This window comes from Micromesistius poutassou (genome assembly GCF_964030765.1).
Source record: "Micromesistius poutassou genome assembly, chromosome: 7".
NCBI classification, from domain to species: Eukaryota; Metazoa; Chordata; class Actinopteri; order Gadiformes; family Gadidae; genus Micromesistius; species Micromesistius poutassou.
In genome coordinates this window covers 5302281-5311970 of record NC_140277.1, presented here as the reverse complement: position 1 = coordinate 5311970, position 9690 = coordinate 5302281, and the positions used below count along the sequence as shown (strand labels likewise).

The 9690-nt window shown below is 40.6% G+C and overlaps 1 pseudogene across 1 annotated transcript; it reads left to right on the top strand.

The window, feature by feature from the left end:
* The first annotated feature begins 982 nt into the window (after positions 1–982).
* Positions 983–8814, top strand: LOC311350148 (annotated as a pseudogene). The gene is made up of 5 exons: positions 983–1085; positions 1604–1831; positions 3358–3514; positions 3803–3859; positions 8744–8814. The product of its transcript is annotated as an uncharacterized misc_RNA (transcript).
* The last annotated feature ends 876 nt before the right edge of the window (positions 8815–9690 follow it).

The window sequence follows — 9690 nt, the reverse complement described above, 5'->3', positions numbered from 1 at the left end:
CGGGCGCTTAACTCAAAATCCGCGGTGGCCTCACGGAATCACTGAAATTGTCCGTGATGCGGCCACGGATTTTTCTCCGATCTCTTTTTCCGAGGGGAGCCAACCAAAAGGGGGCGTGCCTCCGTGAAATGCCGCAAGAAAGCTGGGAGATTTGCTACTCGGAAGGCTGGTGTCCGAGGGATCTGGAACCATAGACATCTTCTATGTCTGGAACACTTCTTTATAGGTCCATGGGAACACACTATAAGGCTACACATAGACTATGAGGCTACATCCCAGAATGTGCCTTTTTCCGGTCTTTGCGAGTGATTTTGGCTCTTTTCAGGGAGCCGGATCTTTTGGATCAGCTCACCAACAAGAGCTGGCTTTTTTGGCTCCCAAACGGCTCTTCATATTACCACTTATACATTATAATTCAGCCAAATGTAGCCCGTTTGAAAATTGCAAATATGTTTTTAATTAATATATTTATGGATTTATATTACATTTATCTAAAACAAGACACATGTGTGTGGATCAGAAATGTGTTTGTGAAACTTATTTTTGTTTATGGATTTATTTTACATTTATACATACCGATATCCATTTGTGTGTGCATTGAAATGTATTTGTGAGAAGAGTCATTTATATATAAATCACAAAATACATTTGTGAATCCTTCTCTGTGCATTCATTATTAATGAGACTGAACTGACCCCATATCATTAGCCTACCTAACTATTTTTTGCATCATTGTCGGTTGCATCTTCAAAGTTAGTTTGAGGCTGTCATGGTGTTGCAATTAAAAAGTGTTGCAATGTAAAGCTTTTTCTCACAGTTGTCTCATGGTAGCTAGTGCTAGCTCTGATTGTGCAGGTCTTGCTCATTTAGCAGGTTTGGGTAATCAAAACAGTTGCCTATTTTTAGACGGCCAGCATTAGAGTTGAACTATGTGTATCGAACTGCCGTGCGTCGCGTTCCTCTGTATTTGTGCAAATAACAGATGTGTGGACCGGAGCACCATGTCAATTAGGAGCGGAGTGCATGCATTAGAGATGGCGAAGTTGAAATGGCCCTGGATCTTACACGAGTCTCATACGCACGTTGTAAAAGAGCCAGTCAGACCTCCAGTAGATCGTAGCCTTAATTCTCAGCCTTTTTTTTTTTAGGCTACAGCACTGTAGTGTATTGGAAGTGCTAACTACCAGGAAAGGCAACCAACAGCAATGATGAGAGTAAACTGTCAGGCGAAATTTCACTATGTATGTAATTTAAAGATACTTTTGTAAATTGTTTCTTTATTATTAACCTGAAGAGCATAGGGTTCTACTGGATTTCCAATTTGCATTGGGGGAATACCTACTCAATCAATCAATCAATCAATCAATCCATGTTTGATGTAGGAACAGCAAGACGCATAGTGTTATACTAGATACCCTGGATTGGACACAAATATCAGTCTCGAAATAGCTAAAATATTGTCTATTACAGGATTATTGCCTTTAATATAACTGAGTTGAAAGACTGAAAGTTTTTTATGGTTAAATCTCTCTTAACAATTAAAGAATTTGTATTTTCATACAATGGTAATTCTAATTATGCTTTTCTTGTTTATGGTTTACAGCGTAACAAAAACATGGCAAGATCAGGAGGTTTCAAAAAGGCATGCCCTGCATGTCAGGCAAACATTTTTAATGGCTATAAAGTATGCCCTATGTGCAAGGCACCACAGCCACAAAAATTGAGGCTTAAAAAAAAACTTGACAAGTTTAAAAAAGAAAAAGATACTTGGGTGGCCAACACAAAAAAAAAACAGATCACCTCACACCTATTGGATGATGCTGTCATTCTGGTAAGTAACTTGTGCTACATTACCATAGTACTAATGTTAGGTTAAGAATGTGGCATCAAAATGACCTAGGTCCAGGTGGTTCCAGGTGGTGTGTGATGATTTTGGGGTATTTGAGTGCACTGGCACTAATGACTTGGGGTTTTCACAATGTGGGTATGTGATTTTCTGTAAAGTATTAATGTAAAGTATTTTACATTCTGATATCCACTAGCTGTCTGCCCCCTGAATACGTTGTTAAAACGTGGTCCCTGTCAGTGGTGTACTTAGCCCTTTGGGGGCTCCAGGCAAAGCTGAACGGAATTGTTGGGGGGGGGGGTGCCGTAGCGGAGTTGCAATCTGATTTTTATAAAGACAATATAGATATGGGGAAGAAATATAAGGACGGTATTTTGGGGGCCCCAAAAGGCCTCGATGGGGCCTTCTATCGGGCCTGGGGCTCCAGGCAATTGCCTGGTTTGCCTAACAGTACGGTCCGCCCCTGGTCCCTGTGGACAGCCAAGGCTCCAAAAATTCGGCAAAAACATTCAGGTCCAGGCTTGACCATCCAGCCAATCGCCTGCAGGGGCTGGGGATTGGGGTTTAGTGCGAGAGCGTTAGTTTATAATCGACTATTGTGAAACTTTAGTTTAAACTTGAGTTATGCTATAAATGTACTCACATAGAGAGTCTGAAGCAGTTGATTAAGTCAGTTAAGCAGTTATTTTTAATTGCACATTCATGACTGTGTAAGGAAGTACAGATGCTCTGTTTGGTTTGGTTTGGTATTTATTTACCTCAAACATAAACAAAAGGGAAGTGACCCAACCATGCATGGAGAACTTTTAATGGAGGCGATTTATTGATAATTTTTAGCATCTTAACTTTAAAGTGTTATCATTGGAAAAGTTTACAGAAAAAGGCCAGAAATGGCCAGGATAGTTGATAGCCTGCAGTTCTGTAATGTATGTCAGAGCTCTCCATATCATCCACAGTTGACTTTTCCCTACTGAGGTTCATGCAACAAGTGCCATTATGCAAGTACATAGCGTCCAGTTGAGTTAAATGCACTGAACTGGGCCCATAAGACATGGTGCTACCATCCGACTGTGTTAGTGAGTGAGATTCTGTCATTGCACAGCACATGGGGAGTATGAGTAAGTGAATGTGATGTGTGGTGTAGACCGAAAATTATTTACCAATCTCTTCATTATTCCGCATTTTGCTACTTAGGAGGGTGCTTTACATGTAATTGCTTTGTGAGGGTTAGTTTGAGTTTCAATTCAATCATGCTCTGCAGAACAGTCTAAGGCAGACAAGAGTAATACCCCTACTATGCTCCTGTACTGACACGTTCATGCATGCATCATGCACAAATGCACACATACACTCCCAACTTACCATCTTATTTATATCATCACTTCCATAAGTAAAAAAAAAAGTGTGTCTCTGAGTTTCAATTGAAACATACTGCTGTGGAGCTAGTGTCTGTTAAACATATATCACTGGCACAATTTATTATTGTTTTTTAAGTATGTTTTTTTCTTCAGATCGAGAAGCTGAATGCAGTGGGCTGGAAGCCTATCCTCCTTCTGGAATATCCCAAGAAGGAGGCAAAGATGCTTCTCCCAGAGGGGCTCATTTCAAGTGTGGAGGAAAGGAAATGTATTGATAACATTGAAGAACTGTACACCTTAATCGTTGAAGGTGATTCCACATTTACTGTACATTATAACGTCTCTATACAACCCCAATTCTGAAAAATGTGGGACACTGTAAAAATGAAATGACATCAAATAACAAAATGTACTTGCATTTAAAATTCTGAGTCCGTTGAAGACCCACAACAACAAGGTGTGGTTAGCATAGCTTTATCGTTAGTTTTCATATTTTTGTGAGATTGTGCTTTAGCAGCATATTATCATTATTATAGTATATTATTATCATAGTATACATTCTATGTGTGTTCCTCTTTTGCAGAGACTCTCCTTTCAGCCAGCCCTACCACCGCCACCAACGAGTGGGCAGAGACTGGTGTTGAACCTGAGACAGGTAACCCAAAAAGTTGCAATGATGGGACCATAATTCAGTGTGCTTAGCCTAGTTATTGCTGATCAACTTTGTTGTCCCATATGTCCCATATATTGCTTGCATATTGTATATTCTGTGTGTACACATTTAGTGGAGACTCTCCTGTCAACCAGCCCTGCCACCACCACCACAGAGAGAGACAGACAGACACAGACAGAGACAGACAGAGGGACAGAGACTGGAAAAACCCCAAAAAGACGCCCAAGGACAAAAGGTGTAACTAATCAACACAAAGCTGATATTCTGCCATCTTTCACATTATCCCCACTAATTTTACTATTTCATTTGTTATGCATGTCTTCTTTCTGAAATTAACATTATTAATTGAGTTATTTCCATGCATAATGTCAAACACAGCGTTATTTTTTCAGTAACGGGGTAATCTAACTAATTTATTTTTTCCGTCGTTACCATTACTGACAGTTAAATGCGGTGCGTTACTATGAATTCATTGAATAAACTGCGTAATCAGAACCCCTGGCTCCACACAAACTGTTAGTGAGGAGACCGGGTGGTTTAACAAAGAGATAAGCGATTATTATTGGCTAAGGCAGAGTCATGTTTCATGGTAGCCAATCGGAGCCAGTGTTTTTACACACAAGCCAGGATACGAGTGCCACACACACACACACACAAACACAAAACAGACTCGATGAAGCAGTAGAAATGACGAGTCCAGAGCAATCCGATGAAAAGTTGGCATTTTCAAGGTGGAGATATAAGCACTACTTCAAATTCATTGAGGTCAAAGGCAAGAATGTGCATGTAAAGTGAACATTATGTCCAGGAGCAAAGACTTTGTCGACATCCGTTGTAAGCAACTCTAATTTAATGAAGCATCTCACAACGACACACGCATCTACAAAGCTACTTATTTTTTTACAGTAACGCAAATAATTACGTTCCCTGGTAACTAGTTACTTTTATTATAGAGTAATTCAGTTACTAACTCTGTTACTTTTTGGAACAAGTAGTGAGTAACTATAACTCATTACTTTTTTAAAGTAACGTTCCCAACACTGGTCAAACATACCCCTCTCTCTTAATGGAGTTACAAGTTACAACATAATACATCTAATCTGTAGACTGTTCAACTTGCTATATAACTTGTGCTATATTTCACATTTTTAGTAGAATGTGCTTGAGCAGCCACACATATATATCTGACCTGCTTGCATATTGTATATCCTGTGTGTACACCTTTAGTGAATACTGTCCTGTCAACCAGCCCTGCCACCACCACCACCGGGAGTGTTAAGGCTGAGACAGGTAAGTCAAAGTCCCACCAAGTTGTAATGATAGGACCATAATTCGGTGTGCTTAGCATAGTTTTTGCTGTTTAGTCTTGTTGTGCTATCTTTGATATTTTTGTAGAAAGTGTTTAGCGGCCACACATCTATATTTGACCTGCTTGCATATTGTATATTCTGTGTGTACACCTTTAGTGGAGACTCTCCTGTCAACCAGCCCTGCCACCATCACCACCACCACCGAAAGGACAGAGACTGGCAAAACCCCAAAAAGACGCCCAAGGACAAAAGGTGTAACTAATCAACACAAAGCTGATATTCTGCCATCTTTCACATTATCCCCACTAAGTTTACTATTTCATTTGTTATGCATGTCTTCTTTCTGAAATGAACATTATTGATTTAGTTCATTTCCATGCGCGATGGCAAACATACCCCTCTCTCTTGATGGAGTTACAAGTTACAACAAATTTTATATAGGTACAGGTCTATATTTGACCTGCTTGCATATTGTATATTCTGTGTGTACACCTTTAGTGGAGACTGTCCTGTCAACCAGCCCTGCCACCACCACCACTGAGGGGACAGACTGGCAAAAAACGAAAAAGAAGCCCAAGGACATACAACAAATATCACCACTCCCCTCCTAGCTTGCACAGTTGCACTTAAAAGGACAATGTTTTCTTAAAAATGTGTCTTGTATATTGTATTTTATTCTGTATTTTATACTATTAATTGTGTTCGTGTTTGTGTGAGCATTGTTTTAGTGCCTGCATAAGCAAATTTCATTGTATGGTTTTACTGTGCAATGACAATGAAAGTATATTCTATATTATTTTCTTTTATTATTATCTGTTGACAGTTGTATGATAAATTCTATGATATGCTTGTTATTTGTTTTCTGTATGTATGTTAACATTTGGATTAACATACCACTATTTGCTTATGTCAAACAGTTTCTAAAAAAGAAAAGGATTGCCCCTGCAACACCCGGAAGGTGCACCAGTACAGACGCATAATCAAAAAAAGAAAGATAAAGGTTATTTCCATACACAATAAAATTGCAAAGAAAACAATGGATGATTTACCAATACTGTTTGATCACCTTTTTAAATTTAGAATGGCACTGTGGCACTGTGGAATAATGTATCAGTGATCCTACCAGATATTGCGTTTGTTTGTCTTTGTGTTTGTTCAAATTCCTAGCAGACACTTTTGTCCCACCCGACAAGACACGCCAGAGATAATATTATAATATATAGTATTCTCTGAAAAATAATCACGCAATGTTTTATTATTGTTAGAGATGCTACCAACCACAGAATGTTTGTGTGCAGTTATGGTCCAGTTTATGGGGCTGTGTAAAATTACCAGAATGTTTTACAGCTCATATAGGGAATGTAAAGTGAGTGGACCATGAGGAGATAGTAACTGAACATTATAAACAAGTGCGTTTACAAAACGCTCATAATCGCTGATGCTACCTTTAAGTGTTAAAATTTGAATATAAAGTTGAGCAAGACACCCATTTCCTATGTCTTTGTTTGCTTGCCACAGGGGAAGAGGGAGAACTTAATAGATTGGCTGCCCTGCAAACTGTGGTGCGGTGGTTGTATTTTAAACCAGATACTCACAATTATCCACAAAGGGAAATTATGGTGTTCCAGCAGCCATACACATAACTCACAACAATCACATACTGTAGGCTACATGTAAACACATATACCGCAACTTAGTCTATATTGTAATATTCATGTATACCTGATGTCTTATTGGATGTGCACAGTATGGGTTTGTGGGAATTGGTGGTAGAGTGTTGTCTGGGGTGAGTAAGTTATAAACTATTGTTGATGCAGATGTTGGTGCTGTAACATTTAGTAAATTCATTCATTTTTTATTTCCATACTGTGGATTATTCAGATCTTTTACAATTGGTACAATATTATGACGTTGTGTAGGAGGCATTTATAGCCACCACTTTAGTACCAACACTTGTGAAGTACCATTTTATATCAGCCTTTCTACTTTTATAATAAATGGGAACACCACCCAAAGAGAGCTGATGCCTGCACCTTGGATTATTTCTGCTACGCGTTGAGAACACTTAGAACACCGAGGCTTATAGGATGGCCTCCACACATAATAATCGAAACATCCCTCCACTGGAATACCTAATCAAACTGGAATACGGGTTACAGTGTAAACATAACCGCTTTGATTGTCAAGCGATTATTCATGATTGTCTTCACTAACTATCTCTTCCCCCTTTTTTTCCCAGCGGGAAAACCTGGCCGCCAACCTAAAAAAAATCAAGTCAACAAATGTTATGCGTCTTATGTGTTGTTTTTATAAATAATATTAAGTTAATAAAATTAAAGACTAGTATTGAAATGACATCAAAATGTTGAACCTTGAACCTATCCTAGCATGATACCTTTAAGCTGATTTGTGTGAAGGGGAGGGGTGGTGGCACAAAGAAATTTTATGACAGTCCAATGATTGTTTTGTTTTAAGAACTAAATTTTGATATTACCGATTGATAATGATATGATCCAGCCTTACACCCCTTCTTGACCGCTGTGTTCCTCTAATTAGGAAATTTTGTGCTGTTCAATTATCAACTCCAGGTCTCGGTCCAGACTTTTCTCCTTTGTGCTACCTCAGGAGGAGTGTGAACTGAAGCATGGGTAGGGGCTGGAAGGGGTCATAATGATCTTGGGTGATGGCAGTATATATTTAATTATTTCCAGTTTTAGGGTGAAAGGCTCCAGGACAGCTCACCCAGGCCTCCCTGGTCCCAAGGCCGACCAGGGTCAACCAGCCCAGGGCCCAACAAACACCACCCACCACCAGGCCCCAGACACCTGCAGGCTCACTCCACAGCCACGCCCACTAGCCCAGGGCCTAATTGCTCAGCATCCATCCAGGGCCTAACACCCACCAGCCCAGGGCCTAAATGAGCACGAAATCTGCACTCGGTCATTGAAACGGGGATCTGTGTGTGGGCCACGGAATATGAGTGTCATTAACTTTCATTGGAGCAAAATCAGTGGCCGCATCCCGGACACTTCCAGTGCTTCCGTGAGGCCACCACAGATTTTGAGTTAAGCACCGGTGGTCATTTCATGGATTCCTGTGAGACCAGATCTATTTATCTATCTATCTATCTAGATATCCAGCCATATATCTATCAATTTATCTATCTTTCCATCTAATATATATATACGTCTGTTTCCCTTTAGTTTAGTTTTTTTGAAAAGAGAGACTCATGGTATGAAAAATGCCAAAATCAGCCAAGGGTCAATGTTTCATCAGTAGTCCCTGGTCAAGGTGTTCCAACAGGTTCCTTAAATACATCAATGCAGGGGCAGAAAGCAGCTTGGAAAAGGACATTTTTGAAAACAGTAAAAGCAGTAACAACATATACATATACAAGTATACATATAGAACAACATGGCAAACAAGTATAAAGCAAGTCGCGGCAAAAAAAGTGCTGACATGTGCATTAATGATCCCAATTTATACATGTCTGCGTGCAGCATCCCTTTGTATGTGTGTGTTTGTCTTTCTAATTCCCTACGTGCTCCTGCTTCAGATCCGAGGGAGGCTTTAGACACATTGTTTGTCTTGGAGAACTTCCCAGAAAATGAATCAGAGAGCTTTTAGCGAGGACTTAGCGGTATCGTATACAGTAGCGCTTACCCGCCCCGCCCACCACTCCACCACCCCACCCACCCCACCCCCTCCTGTCTCTGCCAATAGACATCTTCATTTGAACTCCGGGAATCCACGGCCTCCTGTCTTAGTAAACTTCCCTTCTCCTTTCCTCCTCATGCTTGTGGTTACATTTGTGTACTTTTGCAACTCATCATAGATCACTCGACAGAGATGGATGCATGAATGTATGGATAGGTGGATGGAGGATGAATGGATGGATAATGAATGGACAGATGGGTGGGTGGGTGGATGGATGGCTGAAGAATAGATGGATGGTTCGGAGGGTGGCTAGATAGATAATGAACGGATGGATGGATGGGTTGATGAATGGTTAAATGATGAATGGATGGTGGAGAAGATCAGCCAGTTGGTTCTGCAACAGTGGACTTTATACATGCAAAATGAATACACTTGGCATGGTTCATAATATGCAGCTTTATCGATAGATATTAGGAACACAAGAATGTAAGTGACAGATATGCCATAGGGGGACTGTCAGCCGGCCTATCGTATAAAGTTATTTTCAGGGTATTGGTCAGGTAAGTAGCCCTCAGAAAACTAAATTGAACGCTCTCTCTTTGGGCCACATGGTGCCATTCACAGCTCGGAGCTCACAGAGGGACCAGACCAGACCAAGGGGTCATGTGACTCTCCTCTTCTATTCAATGAGCACCACCTGAGCCGGCGGCGCTAACGATGCTCTGGCACGCAGCGCCCAGCACTAGCCAACCCGCGCCAATTAGCAGGTTGCATGCGAAGGGCTTGGGTCTGATCCAGACCCCTGAATAGTGGGGTCATTTCCCTCCTCCTTCCCTTTGTCCGGGG